This window comes from Caloenas nicobarica, chromosome 7 (genome assembly GCF_036013445.1).
Source record: "Caloenas nicobarica isolate bCalNic1 chromosome 7, bCalNic1.hap1, whole genome shotgun sequence".
Classification (NCBI taxonomy): domain Eukaryota; kingdom Metazoa; phylum Chordata; class Aves; order Columbiformes; family Columbidae; genus Caloenas; species Caloenas nicobarica.
Genome location: NC_088251.1, coordinates 29,895,389 through 29,917,983, shown reverse-complemented (window position 1 = coordinate 29,917,983; position 22,595 = coordinate 29,895,389). Strand labels below are relative to the sequence as shown.

General features: G+C 38.7%; 1 protein-coding gene across 4 annotated transcripts in view; it reads right to left on the bottom strand.

The window, feature by feature from the left end:
- Positions 1-22,595, bottom strand: part of WAPL (WAPL cohesin release factor) — a 151,580-nt gene that overhangs the window by 92,184 nt on the left and 36,801 nt on the right. Inside the window, exon 2 of one of the 4 annotated variants that reach the window (XM_065639097.1) lies at positions 5,327-5,489. The exons of the other annotated variants lie outside the window; for them this stretch is intronic. The gene's annotated coding sequence lies outside the window, so the exon portion shown is untranslated. The remainder of the gene's footprint in view (positions 1-5,326; positions 5,490-22,595) is intronic. 4 annotated transcript variants of the gene reach the window in all.

Here is a 22,595-nt window from a genome sequence, read left to right as displayed (position 1 = left end):
TTTAAGGTTCAGATTAAGGTGGTGGGGCTCACTAAGTGACAAATATGGAACAGGAACCACTGATGTATGTTAGTCTGTTATATCCAAAAATTGCTTCTGGCAAATGAAACTGAGAATTACTTCTACTGTTTGAACTAAAGTCAGAGCCTTGGTGATAAAGCCCTGTTTAGGAAAGGATATCTGTGTTCAAGCTTAGTTTTTCATGAACTGGTGTCTCTTGTTATAGCTCTAGTTTCGTGACAGTGCCCCAGACTTCTTTATAGGCAGATGAACTGGCACTCTCTTTGCTAATTAAACTTTACAGTTTAAATTGGACAATATGGTAGTATTTTATGAGAAGGACTAGAAATGATTGTTGATGCTTACTGTTTATTGCAGCAATGGTTCTCAGCCTTTCTATGCTGAACCAGACTGTCCATAAAGGTGTCATGAATCTTGCTGTAGTTCCCAGCTGAGGAACTTCCTTAAAGTGTGAGTGATTAAAGATAATGTTCCTCATTGGTTGTTCACGCTTCAGCTATTTTTTATGTCCTAGCTCTCTTGATCAGTACTGTAAAAATATTCAGTCTTTCATCTAACAATTAAGAAATTATTTTGCTGCTATTTTTCCTCTTGCTATAATCAAACTGATAAGCTGGCTAGGAAAAACATGTGATCATATGATATTGTTTTACAGAAGCTGAGCCATTTTCAACTGCACTAGAGCAGGTGGCTTATAGAAGTAACAGAAATAGTATGTGTCTCTTAAATTTCCTAGAGATCTACTTAGTGGTTAATCATAATCTGACAGATAATCAAATCATTTTAATGAACAGTAGGTGAGTCATGGTATAACTTGCTTTTCAAGAATTGCTCAGACCAAGTGATAGTAGGGGAATAAATAAGTATACAACTGAGGTTATATTAACTCTTACTTCTGAAGTAGAACCAAGGGAGAGAAGTTTGAGAAACATGGACCTCCACAGAGAAAGGACAGGTCCAAAGGCGGGACATTATTTTTCTATAAATACAGAAGATTCTTGTATGTTTTTCATCCCAGCTGATAACAGAAAAAAAAGGAGAGAGGTGATTGCAGAGGATGAGATCTAGAACAAAAGAATGAGTGGGCAAGAAGTCTTTCTAAAGACCTGCATTCTTTGCTAAAATACTTTTTGCTATGTCTTATCTCAGAAGGTAGTTAACCTTGCTGTGATTGCATTTGTTTGAACAATGTAATCAAATGAAGGAACAATGCGTGCAAACCCAGTTTCATTGTTTAGTGCTCAACAGACTGTATTAGCCTGCAGAACAGTTTCTGTAGTAGTTCACTAAATACCACCAAATCTCCCCTTAATTTAATCCTATTTGTATAAGAAAATACCTCCATTCTCCTTATCTAGCTTCTAAAACCAGAATGATGCTATTTTTAAACTAATTTACAAACAACCAGGTCAATATCTATTTAACAAACCAGCTGTATCTGAAATAGCTTCTATATATTCTTCTAACACTGGGTGTGGACCTTTTTTAAACTGTTGGTTATTTTTCAGAGCAAGTGTTGACTTTTCTCAATTATTGTAATTCAGCTAGCGTGTTATATGCAACAACATGCAGTAATATGCCTTTACTCTGTGGGGGAAACCCATGTTTCCTTGTTTTCACCTTATCATTAAGTAATGTTATCCTCTACAATGGAGTCTTCCTTCAGTAGCTAACGAAAAGTCCCTAAGCCTGTGCCAAATACTGCAGTGAAAGCTTTTTAAAGGTCTTGTTACAAAGTTTGCATAATTGTTAGCTTACTGGGTGTGCAAAGAACTCTTGAACACAAAATTAGATTGTGACTGGCAGATATGAAACTCTGAATTATTCTGTTAAGAAAAAATACCTTGCTTTTGTGATTTTTCCAATTTCCTACAAAGCTAAGTATTTATTCTTCCACAGACACTGAAAAATATCAAAATTAAGAAAATAAGAGAGAAGAATGAATGAGAGATACCACTTGGGAGAAAGGAAGAAATGGAGGCTGGGAGGAAAATGAAAGAACAATAAGTTGGGTGCGGATGAGAACTGAGTGAGATGAAAAATGTGAGAAATTACTTCATCACTGAGGTAATATTTATAGTGCAACCAGAACAGCATAAATTGGGTAAACAAACTGTTGCTTCAACTCTCGAGCTTTCACATAACACTACATAAATAATTCTGAGTGTGATGTTTTTGAGGTCATCCTACTTAATTTACTTTCTTAATTTCTTCCAGTTATACTCAAGATTCATTTTCAACAGGACTCCCACCCTTAGTGTGACATCTTCTGAGCTGGTGGATTGGTACGGATGATACTTTATAAAGGGATTCTTCATATACTAACTTCGCAAAGAACACACCCCACTCCAGTGCCTACCATCATGGCATTTAACATGTGTATTCAGGGGTGGTTGGAGCTCTTATGACTGAGAACTTACCTGAGACTTTTTGCTTTTACCAGAGTACACTTTAGTCCCGTTCAGTGGACTATAACTGGACCTCTAAGGTTTGAGTGCTGTAAATTATTCACTTACTTAGCAAGGAACTATATTAGTCAGTGTAATAGGAATATCAATACTTTCAACAGCAATGGGGCTGTTAAAGCTAATCATACCTTAATCTACCACTCATATAAACACCATTCAAATCAATATGACTTAGCATATGCTTTAGTTTTAGTTACCATAAGCTTCATGTCCTTATCAGGTTTGATAGAGGTTAAGTGACATCAGTTACATTAAGTTATCATGTTGGTTCTTAGAGACCCGCAATCTTATTTTGTACCTTTTTAACTATAAACACTTCTGGAAACTTGTCCAGTTTTCAGAAACTAGTTTTATTAATTGAATTTGCTTTAGAAGTCAATTTAACCTCATGTGTTATTTCAAGTTAGAGCTCACACTCAGTTTTTAACCTGCCTTTCAAGGAAATGGCAATTTCTAGGCACAGACAGAAAGAAAGGGACCAAAGGGATAAAACAAAGGAAACTAGTAGTGGGGCCTGAAGTTACTAAATCTTATTTAGAGTGATGAAGAAAGTAATATGATCAGCATTTGTATTAACTTCTGATGGTTTCAAATGTCTGCTGGTTGCTTTTAAAGATGTTTCATGCAGAATTTCTGATTTTCTTTACTTTTTTTTTTTTACAGAAAACTATCTTAAAAGTTTTTCCTCCTTTATGGGTGGTGGGAATGAGAGAGATGCCTCCTCCCATTCTGTTTCTATGCTGCTTTTTAATAGGGATATCTGTCTTTTGCTGAGCAGCTCCTGGAAAGGACCTTTTCCATCTGCCCTGGATGTTCAAGGCTGTTCTTGTTTAAGTGCAGCTGCTCTTCCAGAGGAGTCCCTTCTTTGAACAGATGATTGCTGTGACAGACTTACTTTACTAATTTGTAATCCTCTCATATACATGTTATGCCAGAACCATTAGCAAGATCAACATATTTGGTGTCAGTATATATTCCTTATAAAAAATACTTTTTATTTGACTTATTAGCCTTATCGCAGCTCTTGCAGCTTTTTTCTTTCTGTCTAAAGAAAAAGTCTTCAACAAAGCATTCCTGGAATGGAGTAGCCTTTTATTGTCTGTATACAATAGATAAAATTATTTGGCTTTTTATTTAGCTAAAGGGAGAGGTAGCAAGATGGCATAGTCACTGTATTCCATTATTTCCCACATCATTAACTTCTGGTGCTAGTTAGAGCTTTACTAAAATTTTCTAAGTAGTTGTCCCTTAACAAAAGACAGTTCAAGTATTTTTTCGGTAATCTTACTGATGTAATCTTGAAAAAAGCCTGGATATCTGCATTCTTTCGTAACACTTTGGAAATACACATTTTTAGTTTAGAAGCTTCATGCAAAAAAATGAAAGAGACCTAGAAAGAGACTTGTTCTGACATTTCTTTTAATAAAAAAAAACCACAGAATTTGTGCTTTTCATATCACTTGAAGACATAAAAATCAGTTTCTGCACAGGCAAGATTATTCATTCTCTGACTAGCTCTAATGTAGTTCATGCAGTTCACTTTTAGGCAGTAAGCTTCCTACACACCACTAATGACTTAAGATCCGTTAGTCTGTTATGTATTATTGATTTCAAGCATTATTGATTAATGCTGTAAGTAGATTCATTTCTGCTCCTAGAGAGTAAAGGACTGGCACTTCTAGTTACTGTTGTTAGATGAATGGTATGTTACTGCTCGCTTTATCCAGTTCCTTGCTATGTCTCATTCCCTTCCTCTGCTCTTGTCTGTCCCCTGTGCCACTGAACTGTTCTCCCCTTTACTGTGTTTTTCTAATACTCGGTTAAATTTAGGTACCTTCCATCCCCCTTCTATGTAAGAGGAATTTGTGCTAAGCTTTGGAAAGTACAAGGCAGTACAAAAATGGAAAACCCATGCATGTGCAGCAGTGGTTTTTTTCAAAGGTAACAGGGCAGTGTTTAATGTTCCTTGGTCCTTCCATAGCCTGACTCTGCCACTGGCCACGAGCTGCTCTGTCCCTGGCTGCTCTGGGGACCACAGTCTGCTGCTGCCACCATGGAGGCTCCTCAGTCCTGCAACAGCTCCTCATCCCACCGCTTCCAGGTTCCAGATTCTTTGAGGTGCCCAGGTATGTGGGGTTACTTAGTACTGGAATTCTGTTGTTTCATTCAGGGCAGTACGGTGCACTCTGGGTTTGTGACCAAGCCCCATACAACCAGATGCAGCTTTTCAACCTCTTTAATTCAAAGGCTACAAACTCCAGCTCTTTTTTTCTTTTTAACTAGTAACTTCTACATTGTATGTGTTCCTCTAGCTATTACCTCCTATTCTGGATTTTGGAATTAATTTATATGTTTGATACATAGACTTCAGTCACTAGTACCTCTGTTCAGTACAGATTATCTTTGGTTATTTTCTGCATGCTATTCTACAGGTGACTGGTAGCTTGCCTTTGGTAGACCACAGGCATTTTGCTCAATATAGTATTTAACTCATCACCTTCACTTCTAGGTCCCTCACTATTTTTGTAGTATGGCTATAATAATTAGACTTCCTATTAGGCTGTCACCACTGATTATCTAAACCATATTTCAAGGTCAGTTTTTTAAGTAGTTAAATGGTATTTTGGGGAAAATCTTAATACCAGGTTATCAAATGCCCTTAAGATTTATTCACTGAAGGCAATTCTCAAAAATGAGCGTGTGTCACCTCCATCAGCTGTGGGAAAGAGCAATACAAAGATTGCATGCCTGCATAAACAAAGGCTTGGTACTTCGATATAAAAGATAGTGCAAATGGTTGTAAAATAAGAGTTGTAGAATAGAAGTTTTAAATGTACCTGGTTCCACTTGTCTGGGTGGTGTTTTTCTGTTAGACTTTATCACCTAATAGCCATTATTTTTCTGTAAGAAGACCCAGAGCCAAGCACTATGTATGAGGTTGAGCAGAAAGTTCCTTAGGTGGGGACAGGTTCTTGAGAAGGTTTTCTTAATGGTAAATGTCTGTGAAGGAAGAAGATTGAAATTAAATCAACTCAGTAGTATCTATCTTTTGGTAAATAAATCGGTGTAAATTTGTATCCTGAGTTCAAACAGTGTCAATCTCCTGTCTTATACACTGCTAACTCATTCTTTCCTTAGCACAAATACTTTTTATTTTTACACATCACATAATGATAGTACATTATATAACAGAAGGGGAAGAGTGGTTATTATCTGATTTCTGTTAGCATTAACTTTTTCACTTTGGTTATCTCCCCAGCTTCCGGACCTTACAAGAGATTTCAGAATACACACAAGGACATATAAGCAGCCTGTTCCCATGTAAGTGGCAACCCCTGAGAGACTGTCATCTAAAACTAGTTTCTCTTTAAAGTGCACTTAGCATGCACTGTCAGAGCTGTATGCTTGCAAAGCAATATATTTCCAGGTGCATGGTTAGAAATGCAGCTGTCATTTGCCCAAGATGTTTTGGGCCTCAGGACTCCAAGAATCTTAACATACTAGAAGGACTTTGCTTCAGGAATATTTTTTTGCTTCTTTCTTGCTTTCCTTTGCCTATGCTAAACCAAGAAGTTGGGGATAATTAGTGCAACGTCTTTTGAAGTCCAACTACCAGACCTGTGAGAACAAGCCTTTGATTTCAAGAGATAAATACAGATGCTATTACTTTATTAATATGAATACATAAGCAATATTAACTGTGAAATATGTATTTGCTTCCAGGTAAATAACTATAGAAAAATGTATGCCTTAAACTTTAGGATATCTAGCTGCCAACTTACTAGCAAACCAAAGAGAATAGTTGAAAGATCCTATTTCCTTCTATCGCTCTCCTAGCAACCACAAAGACAATGCCACTTGAAATATAATTTCTGATTTTCTCCCAGTCACATTGTATTCCTCCTTGGCCAAGCAGAGGGATTCTGTAGTATGGCCTGAATATAAGGATCTATTCCTTTTCAAACCTGGTTTGTTCCCTTGTATGACAAGACAGAGTCACCATAAATGAAAGACCCTCAGGCAAGTTTGGATTTCAAATGTTGGGCTGTGGTGCTCTCTTGGAGAGCGTATGGTGAACTGTCCCTTTCCCCAGCAGGAAAGCTGTACCTCAGTGGCTCTGCGGACCTCTGGGAGACTCAAGTATGAAATTGTCCTCCTTGTCTCCTCCTAAAGATAGACTTGATTTTGACCATGAATTGGAGATACAGAGATATGGTGAAAAACCAGGAGTACCTCTAGGAATTTAAGGGCTTCTATAACAAATGATCTGTTTGTTGCACATTTGTTTACTAATAACATGCACCATGTCAGAACTGTACTGCCAGTTATGCCACAGGTCATTTTGTTCATCCCTAATATCTACCCTGGCTTATCTCCCCTGCAAGTTAACCTCATTCTTTAGCTCCAATGATGGAAGCTCTTGTTTTTAGACTTGGTAACACCACATTGCTATAGATAAACTGAAATAAGTCATCACAGAAACATGAAAACAGAGGAGTGAAAGCAAGAACTTTTTCAAATGACACAAAGCAATGGTTCTATATTTGCATTAATACTGTTATTTACTGGAACTGTTTGGAAATTATTTCGCAGCTCCAGCACTGCTGGTTTTTACTAGTTTTTCTTGCAGACCTGAAGATTTTTTAAGATCACTCTAGGAACAGATGCAATAATTTTCCTGTGTTATCTATCACTGCAGTCCCTTACTGTTTATTTTTGCTGGCACTGTTCCATCATGAGGACTTTGAGGTTTTTAGGTATTTAAGGAGAGATTTGTTTTTTAATGTAGCATTCTAATATACTTTTCCTAAAAAGGAATCTCTTTCAATACACAGAGCACAGTCCCCCATATGGTTTGAATGTACAACACTTAAGTAATAGAGGCTACTGCTGAAGTGGTATGTGAAGTAGTCCAAATAATAATGGAAAGCTCAAGGCTAATTCAAATTCTTGGGTCCACTAGTACTAGTGAACAGAAAAAGTAAAGATGTTAAAGCCAGACCCCAGCATAATGATTTTTGCCCATGTGCTGCATTTCTCCCATGGGTATGTCCTGAGGGTGGATTCAACTGAGCTAACCTTAGCGCAAGAGTTTTCCACCTCATTTCTGCTCATCGTTGCCCTCTCTGTAGTGTGGAGACAGGCAGCCCTGGAGGGTACATTGTTCTGGCTAATCCTACACACCTGTCCCAGAATGGGATGAGTTGGGATGGCAGCATTTAGAGAGGGCACACAGCTAGTTCAGAAGAGGCAACTAAGTTTTCAATGGCTGAGGCTATTTAGGATGAAGACATACTTTCCTAAGGTCTGCATTATCTCTGCACAAAAATTTCCTGTCACTCATAAGAGTTTTTTCCCCCTGTGATTATCATTCTTTTTACAATGCCAGGAAGCTGTTACAGGAGGCCTAAGAGATGTCCAAATGTTTGTTGTTTATCCTTAATGTGGATACAGAGTGTTTTGGCCTGAGAGCAGATTTTTCTGGAATTTCCAGTGGGTATGTTCCACAGTATCAGATATTAGCATTTGTGCTGGTCCCATCTGGAGATTTACTCTTCCATGGAATAAGACAGCCAAAAATGAAGTCATGTGGGAGTTTCATATGAGCTAGGTAAACACTTGTCTCTGTACAGCTTGCAGACGAGCTTAAAACTGAATGAGTAGTATTTGACAGACAATACTTTCTTAAAATACAGAGGTCAGTTATGTCAAAAGCACATATATTATTTAATTTGCAGAAGACTTCAAGTTTGCTCACAATAATAGAAAAGTAAAATAGGACAGAGGAAAAAAAATCTTTAAATCTGATCACAACAACTTCAGAGATTGAGAAAGAACTATCCTGTGTAATATCTTTTACTTTTCCTATTGCTTTGCTTTTGTTTAATACAAACTGTTAACATATTGCAAAGAAATAAACCATCATCTAGGCTTGGTGGGAAATTGCCCAAGTTACAGTTGAAAAGTCTCTAGTATTATTCCAAATTTGTATTTCGAGTGCCACCATTTCATCAAAAGATACTTTACCTTGAGACCATTTCAGTTTCAACAAAGTACTTTGCTTCTAAAATTCAGTAAAGGGGAAAATAAGAAATCCACATTATAGCCTACCAGTAATGTTCTTTACTCCAATTTGTTGAAAAAGGACAGAGGCAATGTCAGCTTTTCTGCACCTGCTTTTTGTACTAACAATTGATGTTAAGGAAAAGCTGTAAAATGTTGAGGCCTCTGGCAAAACATGGCAAACATCTGTTGTAAACAAAAATCTTTGGTAGAATTCTAGGTACTGCAGTCCAGCCTGAAGAAAGGTTTCTACCTTAACTCTGTAATGCAGATAAGATTATAAACAGTTGGTCTGTTGTGTAATTGAAAGCCTGTGACTGTTTCCTGAAGAAAGAAAAGACAAAAGAGGGAACTCTGCTGCTTTGTCCTGTTCAATCAAGACAAAAGCATCAGATGCTGAAGAGGAGAAACAGTTCAGAGAAGGATAAAGGCCTGGGAAGGTAATAGCTTTCTTTCACAGCCAAGGCTGCATGGACCTGGTTTGCAGAAGTCCAAACTGCCAGGTTGATGTGCTCCTTGTCTACAGGAGGACCACCCACCTGAAATTCAGGTTCAGTTTGACAGTGAATACAGTTTAAGTGCTGATCAGTACATAAATTGCCACAAGAATAATTACACTGCTCTTACTTTATATTTCTTGCTATGCAAGTCCAATATGTGGATACTCTTACTCTTTTTGTCTTAAAATAGTAAGTCTTAAATCAATGTCATGTTATAATTATTGTATTGTCTTCAGCTGAAGAGGGACACCCAAGCTTCCAAGAACATCTGCACATTGTCTCAACTGGCAAAAGGCTTCAGGCAAACCAGACATGGTTATTTTGATGAAATAAATGTAAAGGAGCCCTGTATGCCCTGAAAGCACACAAGTTTCACAGCTATTTTCTTACCATTGTAGGAGTTTACTTGGGCAGCCAACAATCCTCTTGTTCCAGAATAACACACCATAGCCAAAAGAATCACATTTTTGTTAACATCAGCTAAGTTTTTAGTAGAACTGCTTAGTAATAAAAACTATAAAGATGGATGCATATATCTTTATATAGAGGAGAAGAGGAATTGCTATTGACTATAGAATATCAATAGACAACCTGTAACTCAGAACAATAATTTTATCAATGCTTTTTTTTTTAAACTAGTGAAACATTACTTGTGTCAGAAGGAGAAAACTGATGAGTTAAAATTAGGTTTTTATTAACAGGTATGGGGAAAAAAGTGCTTCCATTGTGATTGCTCAAGTACCAGAAAAGGAAAGCAACTTCAAATGACTGGACAAAGAAAATAACCTATTTAATTTGATTTTTAGTATACTTGTATTTCAACAAAGGAGTTATTAGCATATGGGAATTTTCTGGGAAAAATATACTTTGGTTACCACTTGGTCATGTCTACAAAGTCAAAGTTATAACCAAATCTTATCAAATTCTGAGTTATATTATTCCAAAAGTATTAAACAAGTTTGTGATCCGTGAATGAATATCTAACTGGCTAACACCTCACGTCGGCATTCACTTTTGGGTTAAGTTCTTTGTGACAGGGAAATTTTTTTCAGACTCTCATTTCCCTAAGATTCGGGGCAGTGTGTGTGTTGGTTTTGGGTTTGTTTTCACTGAGGCTTCATTCTCAGCTTGTCAGAGAGTGGAACTGTTATTTTCATATTATATCCATGTTAGACTTTTTGACTCCTGCTATGTTCCTACTGTTGTTGTGGCTAATAGAACTTGGTCAACAAGGAAGAATTCCTGTTCCTTCCTACAGTCAGAGTCGCAGAATAGCTGAGGTTTTATCGTGTTTCTTTACATCATCTGGTCCACATGCTGCTCAGGCAAGGTCACTACAGCATGTTGCTCAGGACTGTGTCCAGTTGGCTTTGGAATATCTCTGAAGATGGAGATTCTGTAACCTCTCTGGGCAACTTGTCTCAAAGTTTGGCCACCTTCAAAGTAAAGAAGTGTTTTCTTGTGTTCAGGTGGAAGTTGCCAATGTTAAATTTGTGCTCTCTGCCTCTTGCCCTGTCTACTTCATTCTTTGTATTAAAGCAAGAAGTCTGAAACAAGATTTTTATTGTACAATATTTGTTCTGATACTGATTTTTATCTCAATAACAGCTGCGCTAAACAATCAAACATCTTCAAGTCAAATCTAGTTCTTCAGAAGCATTAGGTTAGTATAGTTTTATACTAATGTGACTATCAGCCCAAATATTTGGGTGAAATCTTGGGGGAAGTTGCCATGTTTATTCAGACATATAGTAAAGGTGTCTTCCTTTGGTTTCCAGTAGCAGGTAGAAATATAAGTTACAGACTTTTTTGTTACTTAGTCCTGCCCAGTCACTAGTATGTCATAGTGAAAATCTTTTATAACACTTATTTTTCAAACATATTTATAGCCAGGAAAAAAAAACCCCTCAAAATAGCATTTTTATGCCACGGTTAAATTCCGTAATGTTAATTGCTAACAGGAGTACTGATATCTGAAGTCCTTTTAACAGTACAGAGCCAGCATGATCAGGGAAAACTGCTGAGTTTTACCTTGGCTTACACATCACCTTAAAAGTTGCTAGTGACATGTGACTGAGAACTGTTCTTTCTAGAGAAATGGTAGAAACCTTAAATAATCCAGCTCAGTTTTGGAATTCCAGATACAATTTGTAAGACTCAACTGAAATGAAGTTGTTCTGTATTTGTAAAACCTAGAACTAATGACAGACAGCAAAATATACCATTGCTGGGGTATGGAGTACCTGCCATTACACAGTAAAGCTGGAATTTTCCTTTTTTTTTTTCCCCAAATCTTTTGCTCATTTCTCCGAAAACCCTGCTCTCCAGTTCACAATTTTTTTGTTGAAACACAAACCTTTATTTTTATAGAGAGCCAAATGGTTTGTGCTTTACCCTGTTTGTCACACATATTGCCTACCATTGTATTTAATGACCTTCCACAGAAACTGACCAAAGTTCAATGGAGAAACAATTCATTATGACATTGGAAAATCAGCTGCAAATGATATCCGTGGACTGGATTAGAGCTGCCTCTGTTTCTACACACAACACACACTTTGTTTTTAATGATGGTACTCCTGTATTTTGTTTCTGGTGTAGTTTCAGGAATTTTGGGGAGGGGTGCTGCCAAGTCAGCAAAACATGCCATCATTTCTGTTGGTACTTTGCTGTAACTGTTACTGTGTAAAGACAGGCTGTGCAAGCTCTCTAGGTAAGTATCTTTCATTAGATGAACTGGCATAATTGGAATAATCAGTTTCCAGACACACACAAATTAATCTGTAGTAACAAGTTGGCAGGGCAGGTAAAAGCAGCAGCTTTCAAAACTAAAACTAAATTGCAAATAATTCATCAGAGTTTAGTTAGTTAAGTACACTGTACAAAAGACCATCAGCATCTTTCAGTCCCACACACGCACCTTCAGAAAAGTGCATCAAGTGACTTCACAACAAGTATTCAGGTGAAATTCCAGAATCAGTGCTCCAAAATGCACTTGTAGAGATGATCATTAAGGGCCTAAGATACCCAGCTCCCTGTGGGTGAATATTTCCCATAGAATGGTATTTAATATGACCTCTTAATACTGATTATTAAGCAAAACTTGCAAAACACTTTCCAGTTTGGAAGCATCTATATTCATAACTCTGCTGGTTACTAAAAATTAAGAACTCAGCCCCAGTGGAATGGTTGGAGAATGCACAACAGTTGCCATTTTTAAAGCCTCCTCTCCATTGTTTTTCTGCACTCAGTCAATCATGATGAGCCTTTTACTGGAGTAATGTCTAATAAGCGGCAGTAAGAAATTCAGTAGAAGCGCCATCAAAGTACCTCAAGAAAAGCCTGAGAACTTGCAGTGATTAGAAACTATTCCCAACTAAGTGAATGCTAATGTTGCATTAGTCTGTTAGATTTCTGGTTTAATTCAACCTCAGTTCTTTAAGCCTAATTCTTATAAAAAACCACGTTCCTAAATCTTGACCTAGTCCTTCTTCAGCTAGTCCTTCTGGGTGCTTCAGTTGCAGCCGCTTCTCTGGAATGCAAATCTCAGAGTTTTGATCATCAAGCCTTGAAAATCAGAGCTTTTAACAAGGCTGCTAAGTATCTATTAAAAAAAATGTTGCATTAAAATCTGCGAACTGAAAATTCATTTTAAGAGGAATTCTTTATCTTCCAGTCCTTAGGAGAAAGCAAGCTTGTATCTCAGCTGGTTTGTTCTGGCAACCTTTTTGGAAAGGCACTTGCAGGTCATGAAGGGAGTTGCTGAGCTGACACAAAAATTGGTTTTGTAGTATGACTGTGTTTGAAATTATACAAAGCTTTCCAAGACAGGCTGCATTAGCTTTCAGATTTCCGTGCTTGTGCTCAAGCTAAAGAATAATTTGGCATGCACCAGAGTAACTCCGTGGTTCAGACCACAGCCTTTCTTTTCCCTGACTTTTATGTTGACAACTTGAAACACATTCTTATTTACATCCAGAATCCTTTTATAAACCCACAAAAGCCCCATCAATGTGTGATTTAGATCACTGAAATATGATTTGAGAGGCACGGATTTGCTGAGCTGCATACTGTTGGAGGCTGAAAGAGCATTCTAGAAAAATGTCACCATATTCTTGCACTTCTCTGGCACGCTGCTTTTAGCCACTGGATGTTGGGTTAGACACAGACTCAGCATGGTCATTCTCATGTTCTTCTATTCTTAGAGATATGTATTAAATACCAACATCTTTCTCTAACACAACAGATTATTTAAAATTAAAAAAAAAAAATCCCTCATGAGATCTCTTTCTCTAGACTTCCAAAATGTCAAAAGATTCCTAATCCAAATTTAAGATCCTAAATAAATGGCCACACGGTAAAAGGTATTTAGGGTGATATCACTGGAAGGTAGTAAGACTCTGTATTTGAGAAAATGTGCTCATTTATTAAGAATTTAATTTAGCAGAAAGAACTTAGTAGTGAGAATTTAACAAGAATTTGAGACTCAGGGTCTGTCAATGACCTGAGTGCACTAATAGGTTTTAATTGACCTGACACGCTTCACCTGACATCTCCATCCACCCCCTCTACCAATGGGGCCAGGGCTGCATTTAAGCTTAGGCCTGGCCGTGTGTTCATTTTCTGAGCCTACCCCAGCTAGGCCTGTACCCAGCCATGGGCCTCACTGGTCTGGTCCCTCCGTTGTTTTCCCACCACAAAGCAGCTCTGGAGGGCTCATCCAGAAACTGGAGGCTGTGAGGTAAGAAGCATGGCTGGGATGGGAACGTGCTTTAGGAGCTCCTTTTGTGGCAGAATCTTCCTTGGGCAATGTACACAAGCTTTGCAGTTGCTTTGTAATGGGGAGCTCAGATTATCAAGTGATAGGAGCTGAGTTAGTAGAGTCATGTTGATTTATGCTATCTCATGAGTAGATTCATGATAAATATACAAAACTGCTTAATTCTGTAAGGGTGATTAGACCTGGAAGCTCATTGCATGTTCTGTGGAATATCTATTTTGGTGCACTGTAAAACTGAGTCCTAACAGGTAGGCTGTTCCTTAAATGTGAAATGTTTGTGTTCAGAAAATAGGTTTGAGTTTCTTTGGTATCTAACTTCAGAATGCTGCCATGAGGTTATTTTTCTATTGCTTCTATTGGGTAATCAACATGATCACTGTTGACTTGCCATCTGCAAGACGTTGGGATCACTGCAGTTGTTTGATGATGGTAACTAGTTCCGATTGCTGCCCAAGGATATTTCCCTGCGAACTGCAAAATAAACAGCCCTGTTCTCTCACTTTAAAAGAAATCCAAGAAAGTAACTCTACCTCAAATCAATGAATTTGAAAACAAGAAGACTGAGTAGACTGTTAAGTATGTCCATAGTCAGCAACATAATAACAACAGTTTGTACTGATTGCATAGCTAGGAGTTTTTAACTTATCTTCACTTAAATTTGTGAAGACAGAAATGACTGTATTTCTCATTACCTCTTCTCCTCACAAGCAGTTACTGTAAATAAACATGTACCATTTTCGTCTCTCATGTCAAAGGCAGCAGCAATTTAGTTGTTTAGTAAAATTATGTAGTAAGGGCAAAGGTTTAAATTTTTGGCTGGGTAGAGATTTTTGGGGAGAAACAAGGAGAGGATGGGAATTTTAGTAAATTACATTTGGTTACTAAATGCTGCAAAACGAGGTTAAAACATGCAAAGAAAATGTTTTTGTAATCAGGGAAAAATGCATCTGAATGTCCATTCTTCACTAAGGTGTTCTGCAGTCTTAAGTCCCATTACTGAAACTCTGCTTAGAAAAGAGCACATTGATTTTTCTTACTAGGAAAAGAAGTAGCTGAATCATTCACCCAGAAGTGAGATAAGACTTGCCTAAATCTCATGGCCTTCATCATGGGTCGTCCACTTGTTCATTATACGGGGAGAGGTCAGTCACTTGCTACTGTTGACATTCTTAAGTTTCCATTTGTACAAGATGGAAACTATGGTGGTGTGCAAAACAGCTGAACAGCTTTGGGGAATTTGGCCCAGAAATTAAGTCCATATTCAAGGATGCATGTTTTTAATATGTTTTGGTGTTACAAGCATGTTTGTAGCCATATAGAAAGAGAAGAAAGAATAGAGTGCCCAGCTTTCCCAATCACATACATAAATTTCAGGATATGCTTTCACTGAAAAATTCTTATGATAAGCTGAGATTATGTGTTTGTCTATGTTTGTTTGCTGTGCTGCAAAATTACTACCCAGCTATGTTTTCCTGATTTGCAGCATTATCTGCAAGTCATGAACAGGAATGCCGGTTCTGTAGGGAGCGGGCAGAATTACAAAAGTAAAGCAAGAAATAATAGTTTGGCTTTCTGAGTGCCAGCGTTTTTTATCACTTTAGTTCATATACGTTTGCTTTTGAGATGTATGTTTATTCAGACAGCTTTCTGTTTGGCTTTTAAACTCTGAAAACAATCTTCAAACCCAAGTCCGCTTTTTTATTAAAACAAAACCCTGAGCTTCAATTGACGTTTCCTTGTAACCATCCTGAACTACTTAACAATCCTTCATGAAAAATTTAAGCAGAGTATATTTGTTAAGGAAATTCACGGCACTACTAGATAATAGAAGCCCGCAATGCTTTTATTACTCTCATGCCTAGAAATGTTAGGCAAGTCAAAGCATTACACCAGCACAGAATAAAATGCCTCTGCTCCAAAGAGCTTGTTATCAAAGTCCAGGGAAAAAAGCAATGGAGGCATACTGGCAGGAAAGTAGCAGGTAACAATTAGACAACATAGGTCAGTGCTGACAATATGGCCAAGCAGGCTCTGTGTGCCTGCAGCTGAGCTATTGTCCAGGACTTGTTGCCTCTGCTGCCAGCATGAGGAACTGCATGAACACAAGCAAATCATGCATGTTGGAAGCTCTGTTTAGTGAATGATGGAAATGAGCATCACTGCCTGACAGGGTGTGAGAGCTGGCAAGCCAATGCTGTCTGAAAGATGATAGGTGAGCTGGAGAGAGATAATCCATCAAGGCCCTTGGAAGTGAAGACGAGCAATATATCTCTGATTTAATAGAAAACAGGGAGTCGAAGAGGGGGATGCATGGCAATAACAGTCAAAGCAATGGGCTGGGAGAAGATAGGATCATGATGAAAAGAGTTCAGACTGAGCTGGACATAGCTGCACTGGCATCCTGTCTGCAGCCTTGTGATAATTGTCCTGTGTGTTCCATAAATTAAGGTCAGACGAAAAAGGATGTCATAGCAACTGAAACAGAAGTCAGTGAGCATCCAGAGGAAGCTTTTAGCAGAGTAGGTATTAATAAAGACCACACTGCAGACTTAAACAAAGAAGAGTCTCTGTTCATTTAGAGGCCTCGTGAACGCTCAGGAAACTGGAGTCTGAGGTGATGATGGGCTGGATGATAGCCCTAGCAGGGTTGTTTATAAAGAAATGGGCAATATGGCTTTACACTTCTCTGTGTTGAGAAGCTCTGATAATAGAACTGTGGTGGATTCTCTTCTAGTTTAAGCACTAGATCTGTTTGATTTTGGACTTTGTGTGAAAGGTTTCAAGTTGTAGCAGGGAATAACTCCTCATAATGTCTCTGTTCATAACGGTCATTACAGAACCTTGCCCAAGTCTTGAACACTGTTGTAATCTGAGCCAAATCCTGCTTCTGCTTCAGCTGCTGCTGGCCGTTTTGTCTTGGGCAGGACACTTGTCACTGAAACCTCTTACAGACCCAGCTAAAGTATCCCCTGGTATTTTTAATTTGCACTCACTCTTCAGGCTGTTTTCAGAAACAATTCAAATACAAGGTTTTGAAAATTCAGTGATGTTATTTAGTGGTCTGTTTCTCCCGCCTCATCTTGCCCAAATTCCTGAAAGCACTGGGCACAGCGCAGGCTGGAACAGCAAAGCACAGGCCACTTGGAATAGCTGTGAGCTGCTGAGACTTACACTGCAGTCAGTGATAAAGCTGTCTGCTTATTAGTGCAGGAACATCATTTTCTCCTGCCAGTAGGATGACAATACTGTAATATTTTTTCTTTTTTTTCTTTCTTTTTTTTTTTTTTTTTAGAATCACTGATGGTATTTCTAGAAAGGATGGTATTTCTTTCACAGGAAGCATTGTAAGACAACAGTAGGTGCCACGAAAAATAGTTGTATAACCATTAGGGCAGTATATGTATTCTCTGCGGATCATTTGTAACCTTATCTAGGTGTTCCTGTTCCGGCAGGGGGATTGGACTAGATGATATTTTGAGGTCCCTTCCAATCCCTAACATTCTGTGATTCTGTTTGAAGACAGTAGTGCTATTATCTAAGGAGAAAGATGATAATTCTTTAATATCAAGTGAGACCACACTTTATTTACCTTCTGGTTATAATGAACTATTATTTCTCAAACCCCAGGGTTTTCATTTTGATTGTTGTGTGTGGGTACTGATTGCTTATTGTTCCTCTTCCCTTAGTGTTTTCATCAGAGACCTGGCTGTCTCCATGACTGTCCTCTATCTTACCAAGATATTTCTGCAGCCCCTCTCCATGGTAGGCTCTAGTTACTGAGTTCTTTCTCTTTTAGTAGTAACTACTACATAAGCATGAGATTAAAACCAAAACAATCAAAAATCAAATGGTACCAATTGTTCTTCTTGTAAGCAGTATACACTATTCATGCTGGCACTCCTGTCTGTCACTGGCTATGGTGTGCACCTCTAATGGCAGTTAGTACTTGACTGGGAGAAAATGCTTGATAAACAGAATTTCTTTGCAATTTTATTTCTCACCCTTTCTCTACCAATAATACTCTTTTTTTAATAATACTCTGAGCCCTACCCTAGCTGGGAAACACACTGTTCTGCTGTATCTCTGCATAAGCAAATCTTTCATTAGATCTGCATCCAGCAAAGATGACAAGGCAGCCTGGAGACCGTCATGTGCTGATCCCACCTTTCAGCCCACTGCAGACCAAGTCGCCTGTGGCACAGACCTGATTTATTATGGGCAAGAGAATAGCAAGGGAAGTTCCTTTAAGTTTCGTATCTAATTATTGTCTGAAAGATGGGATACAGCAACTTTTCTATGTTTTTTTAAAATACAATTTGTCCCTGCCTACAGTACGCACTAAACTGCACCAGCACAATCGGCTTTGTGTCACACATGAGAGAAGGGCTGGGAGGGTGAGAAGTCTTATTTGGGAACTGGAATTAGGGAAGCTTCTAGCTGAAATTACTTGAGAAGAGATTGGTTAACCAGAGCTCCCTGGAGAAGGGTAGCCTTTGCATAGAGGTTAAGCCATAGGAGACAGGGAAGGATGAATCTGAGAGCTCAGCCCACAAAACAAAGTAAAAAGCTTTTTTTGGAGGCACTGCAAATCCAACTTGGCTGTTCTGGAGAGTTCTTTGTGTGACTACTTTGTCTTCAGACTCTGTGAGAAAGGACAAGAGGGACAGAGGTGGGTTGACCTTTTCAAGTTACCTGGCCCTGAAGGCATAAGCCACTAGAGTAAGGTGGAAATATTACTGGGGAAACTAAGGCAGAGCACCTGCTGGATTTGGTCTTGCCATGGAGTGGCAGTCTAAGGCCATGTTACAGAGCTAAATTCATACTGGTGAGGAGATACTGATATAATCTCTTCATCTCAGTAGAAAAGACTTGGTTGGTTGGTTTGGTGGGTTTTTTGTGGTTGGTTGGTTTTCTGATAAATCTTAGAAAAAACCTTGTGTTTGAATGGACTTTTCTAAACCTTCCCTTCTAGTCTGGCCCTTCTGTACTCAGTCCAGCCCTGGGTTTCTCACTTTCCTGCTGTGGGGCTGAGCAGCTCCACAGTGTTACACGCTTGCTGGCTGCACCCAGCAGTTTGTTCTTCTGCTGGTCACCGTAGATGTTGGCTGTCTTATAAAATTAGAACTACCTATGAGGTGAATTATTCACTTCTACAGCTGAGCAGAAACCATGTTGATTTGATTTACTGTTTTCTATTTTGTCTATTGATTTTTGGGTAATCTCAACAGTGTGCTCCCATAAAAGGCCATACAGAACTTTGTACTCAGTTTAACAATTTTATTTACAAAGGGTGTTCTTGCCTCCATGTCCCCTTGCCAAGTTACTCCAGGCATGAAGGACTAAGTTTAATTTCTATGATTAATAGAGCACAAAGAAGATATATATTATACAACTCTCCCTGCTGTCTTATTTGGGGTGCCAAAAGCACAGTATGCTGTCTGGGAACAGCTAGGAAGTAGGAGAGTTCCCACCTGACAGATCTTGGCTGTTAAAAGGCAAAAAGGACACAGATGGTTGAAGTCAGATTTCTGTATAAAATGAACAACTAGTTTTCACCTGTATAATAAAGCAGATAAGTTTGTTGCAGGTACCAGTACAAAAGCAGGCCTCTGAAAACACTTCTCACAGAAACGTGTTTTCAGATGTTACAGCCACTGACAAGCAATACCACACTGGATGCCCAGGGCTCACAATTTCTATACAGGAGAGACTGTGTAAGGAAGGCTGCTGTGGGCTCAGATTTTAGTGTGGTATTGCCTTTTGAAAGGCAGATACTGAAAATGGATAAGCTTTCCAGTGAAAAATCAGTAATTCCTCCCTCTATTCCATCACTTATAGAAAGAGCTAGCGTGTTTAGAAGGCAAGCAGAGCATATTTTGAGAGTAGCATTATTATGCCCAAGGTGTTTTACAAGGTTTATCATTATAATTCTCCCCATCATAGCAGGACAAAAAAAAGTCACCCAACTTCCTTGCTTAGTGCATTCCTCGTTTGTGGTAACTCAAATACCAGAACTGTATATGAACTCAAGGAAGAGTGGGAGTTTACCTTTCCCATTACTAAGCAGCCTATTCCTCTCTCCTCATGCTGGCCTAGGTGATCTTTTGTAAAATTTAAGGAAGCCCAGGTGAGCTTTTGTAAATCTGTGTCAGGGACATTAATGCCTGGCTGACCATACCTCTGGTCTTCTAACTCTCCTGGAGTTGCCCAACAGTGATCTTTATGATCTAAGCAGCAGATTATCTATTCTTTCAGTCCACTCTGTATTTCTGCAGATGAGTTGAAACCTAATTCCACACAGCTCCCAGCCAAAGAAGACGACACCGTTCCCTTTAACTCATTGTGACAAAACTTCTATGCTCATTTGGAATTTAATTAAATTTTACCCATGCATTATCTTCCCCTTGTCCTGTTAGATAATTTTCTCAGTTTAATGGAAAGGCCCCAGAGTCCAGGGTCTTTTTGCTATTTCTGCCTGTAGTTCACAAAAAGCTATGAAGTTACATCGCAAACCCTTGTGGGTCTCTTCCAACTCAGGACATTCTATGACTTCTAAATCCAAAAGAAAAAAGTTTTTGTGAATGGTTTGCTAATATATGTCTTTGTCTGACCTACCAAGCTGTAGGTACAGAGCATGAGATGCCTCATTCTTCACACCTTGGGCGGTTCTAGGACATGATTCCTCTCCTTCCACGGAAGCCGAGGCATTGCATATAATCACCTCTAGCAATTGGCTATAACACAGGATTAGACTAATCATATGAGAACATTTCCATTGGACATGAACCTTAGTGTTAGGGTCCATTTTTCAGAAATAATTTTACCTAGCTTGCAAGTGCTCAGGATTCACAAGAGCAGGCCGCAGAGGCTAAGGAAGGGATAGCAAATGAATGGCTCTCTCTGGACTAGCAACCACTTCTTACTGGGGAAACTTCCTTTCTCTCCTTTATATTGCATATTCTTGCATAATATACTTTCAGGAGCTGCTGAACTAATCAAATTAACCTATCTGGAAAGGCATGTACAACCACACTAAATCTAATGAAGTTTCTATACTGTCTGATTTACTTCAAAAAAGACTACTCGTATTCCATTATTTGATTACCCTGCCAAACATATTATGGGTTCCCCTAAAAATGCTAAACAATTGGATGCTTCTAGGCTAACTGGAAGTGAAACATTTTCAGTGCATTAACTTGTTATTGAGATGAGAGGAAAAAAGAAGGAAGAAAAATGTAATCTGTAACCCAAGGAAAAGGAAAACTTAATGTACAAGCTGTATGTAAACAAACTGAGAGTTGGCATTGGACAAAACTAAGACATAAGCAGAAAACTAAGAGGATTCGAGGAAAGAAAATTAGAATACATAGTCGAAGAACACCTCCAATCTAGTATTTATGCCTGTCATTGAAGATTGTATGTCTCCAACTTCATGTCTTATCAGCTTGATAAGAGCAGGATGTAACTGTATACAACTTTGAACATAAAGTTTACACAAATGGGAGATCTCCCATTCCCTCCTTTCTCTACACTTCAGTCATTAAAATGTACTTTCTGCTCTACTCCCTCAATAAGCTTTATTTGAAGACAGTGCAAGCTTTTGCCAGTTTCACATTGTGGCTTTCTGTAGTGACATCTCCTGCCATTTTAGTGATAGAATGCAAAATTATCTTCCAAAAAGGTCTTATCCCTCAAAATGTCCAACCCCATTGTTTGTTGCCTCATACCTACAGTGTGCTGCATGCACACACTGTGTATGCAAGAACACAGAGCGATGGATTTGGAGTTCACATCAATCACTTTTGAAGTTTGTACCATTAATGCCACATCCACCATTGCCCTGATATTCATGTGTCTGGTGTCACACAGAGAGAAGAGGGGAAGAGCACACCCTAGAAAACTACCAGGGAATCTCAGGCACTGACGAAGTTAAAAACTGTCAAGTGATTAGCCACCTCTGAGCTCAGTTCTGCCATGGCTGGTTAAATCTGGCTTGGCTACATCGACCTAACACCACAGGACAGGGATACTCAATGAAATTTCTCTGCCTCTCACAATAGGTCTGCTAATTGCTTTTAAGGTCTCGCAGTTTGAGAGCCTGTAAAGTAAAAGAAGCGACTCCTCTGGTTAATGTTCAGTGGCCTGGTGACACAAGGTAAATGCTGCCTTCCTTAAATGACTATCAAAGAAAGGGAATCTGCAACACTACAGGTGAGTCCCTTTGATATAGAGGCACAGCTCCTGTTCATGCAAAGAAATGCAATCCCTTTTCCCTCAGTTTAAGGTTAGGCAGCGCAAGTGCTAATTTAAGGAAAGGTACATGAGAAGAGGAATCCATGCTGAGCTGAGGAAATACAGTCCCCACTGTTATGCTCACAGCCTTTTCACAAAGGCTTTCCAGAAACAGTTTATACCATCTATTTTTATTACCAACTGCAATGAAGCTAACAGCTTGCATTAGGGTCATTTTGACAGTGGGTGGAAGGCCTAAACTCTCTGATATTCAAGTTGCAGTATCTACTAGAACAGGTTTTTCACACTCTGTGTCTAATTCTCTACTGGAATTAAACTTCACTTTACCACAGTGTAAACCAGCCTTCAACTGGGAATACAACAATTTGTATCTCTTTGCACAGTGCAATGTAAAGGAAGATTTGTGTGAAAAAGGATCCGCTAATGTACACCCTAACTAAACGCAACTGCAAAAGAAAGCAGACAACAAGTGGTTATTTGCTGTTCTCGGCCTTAGGTATTTGCATGCTT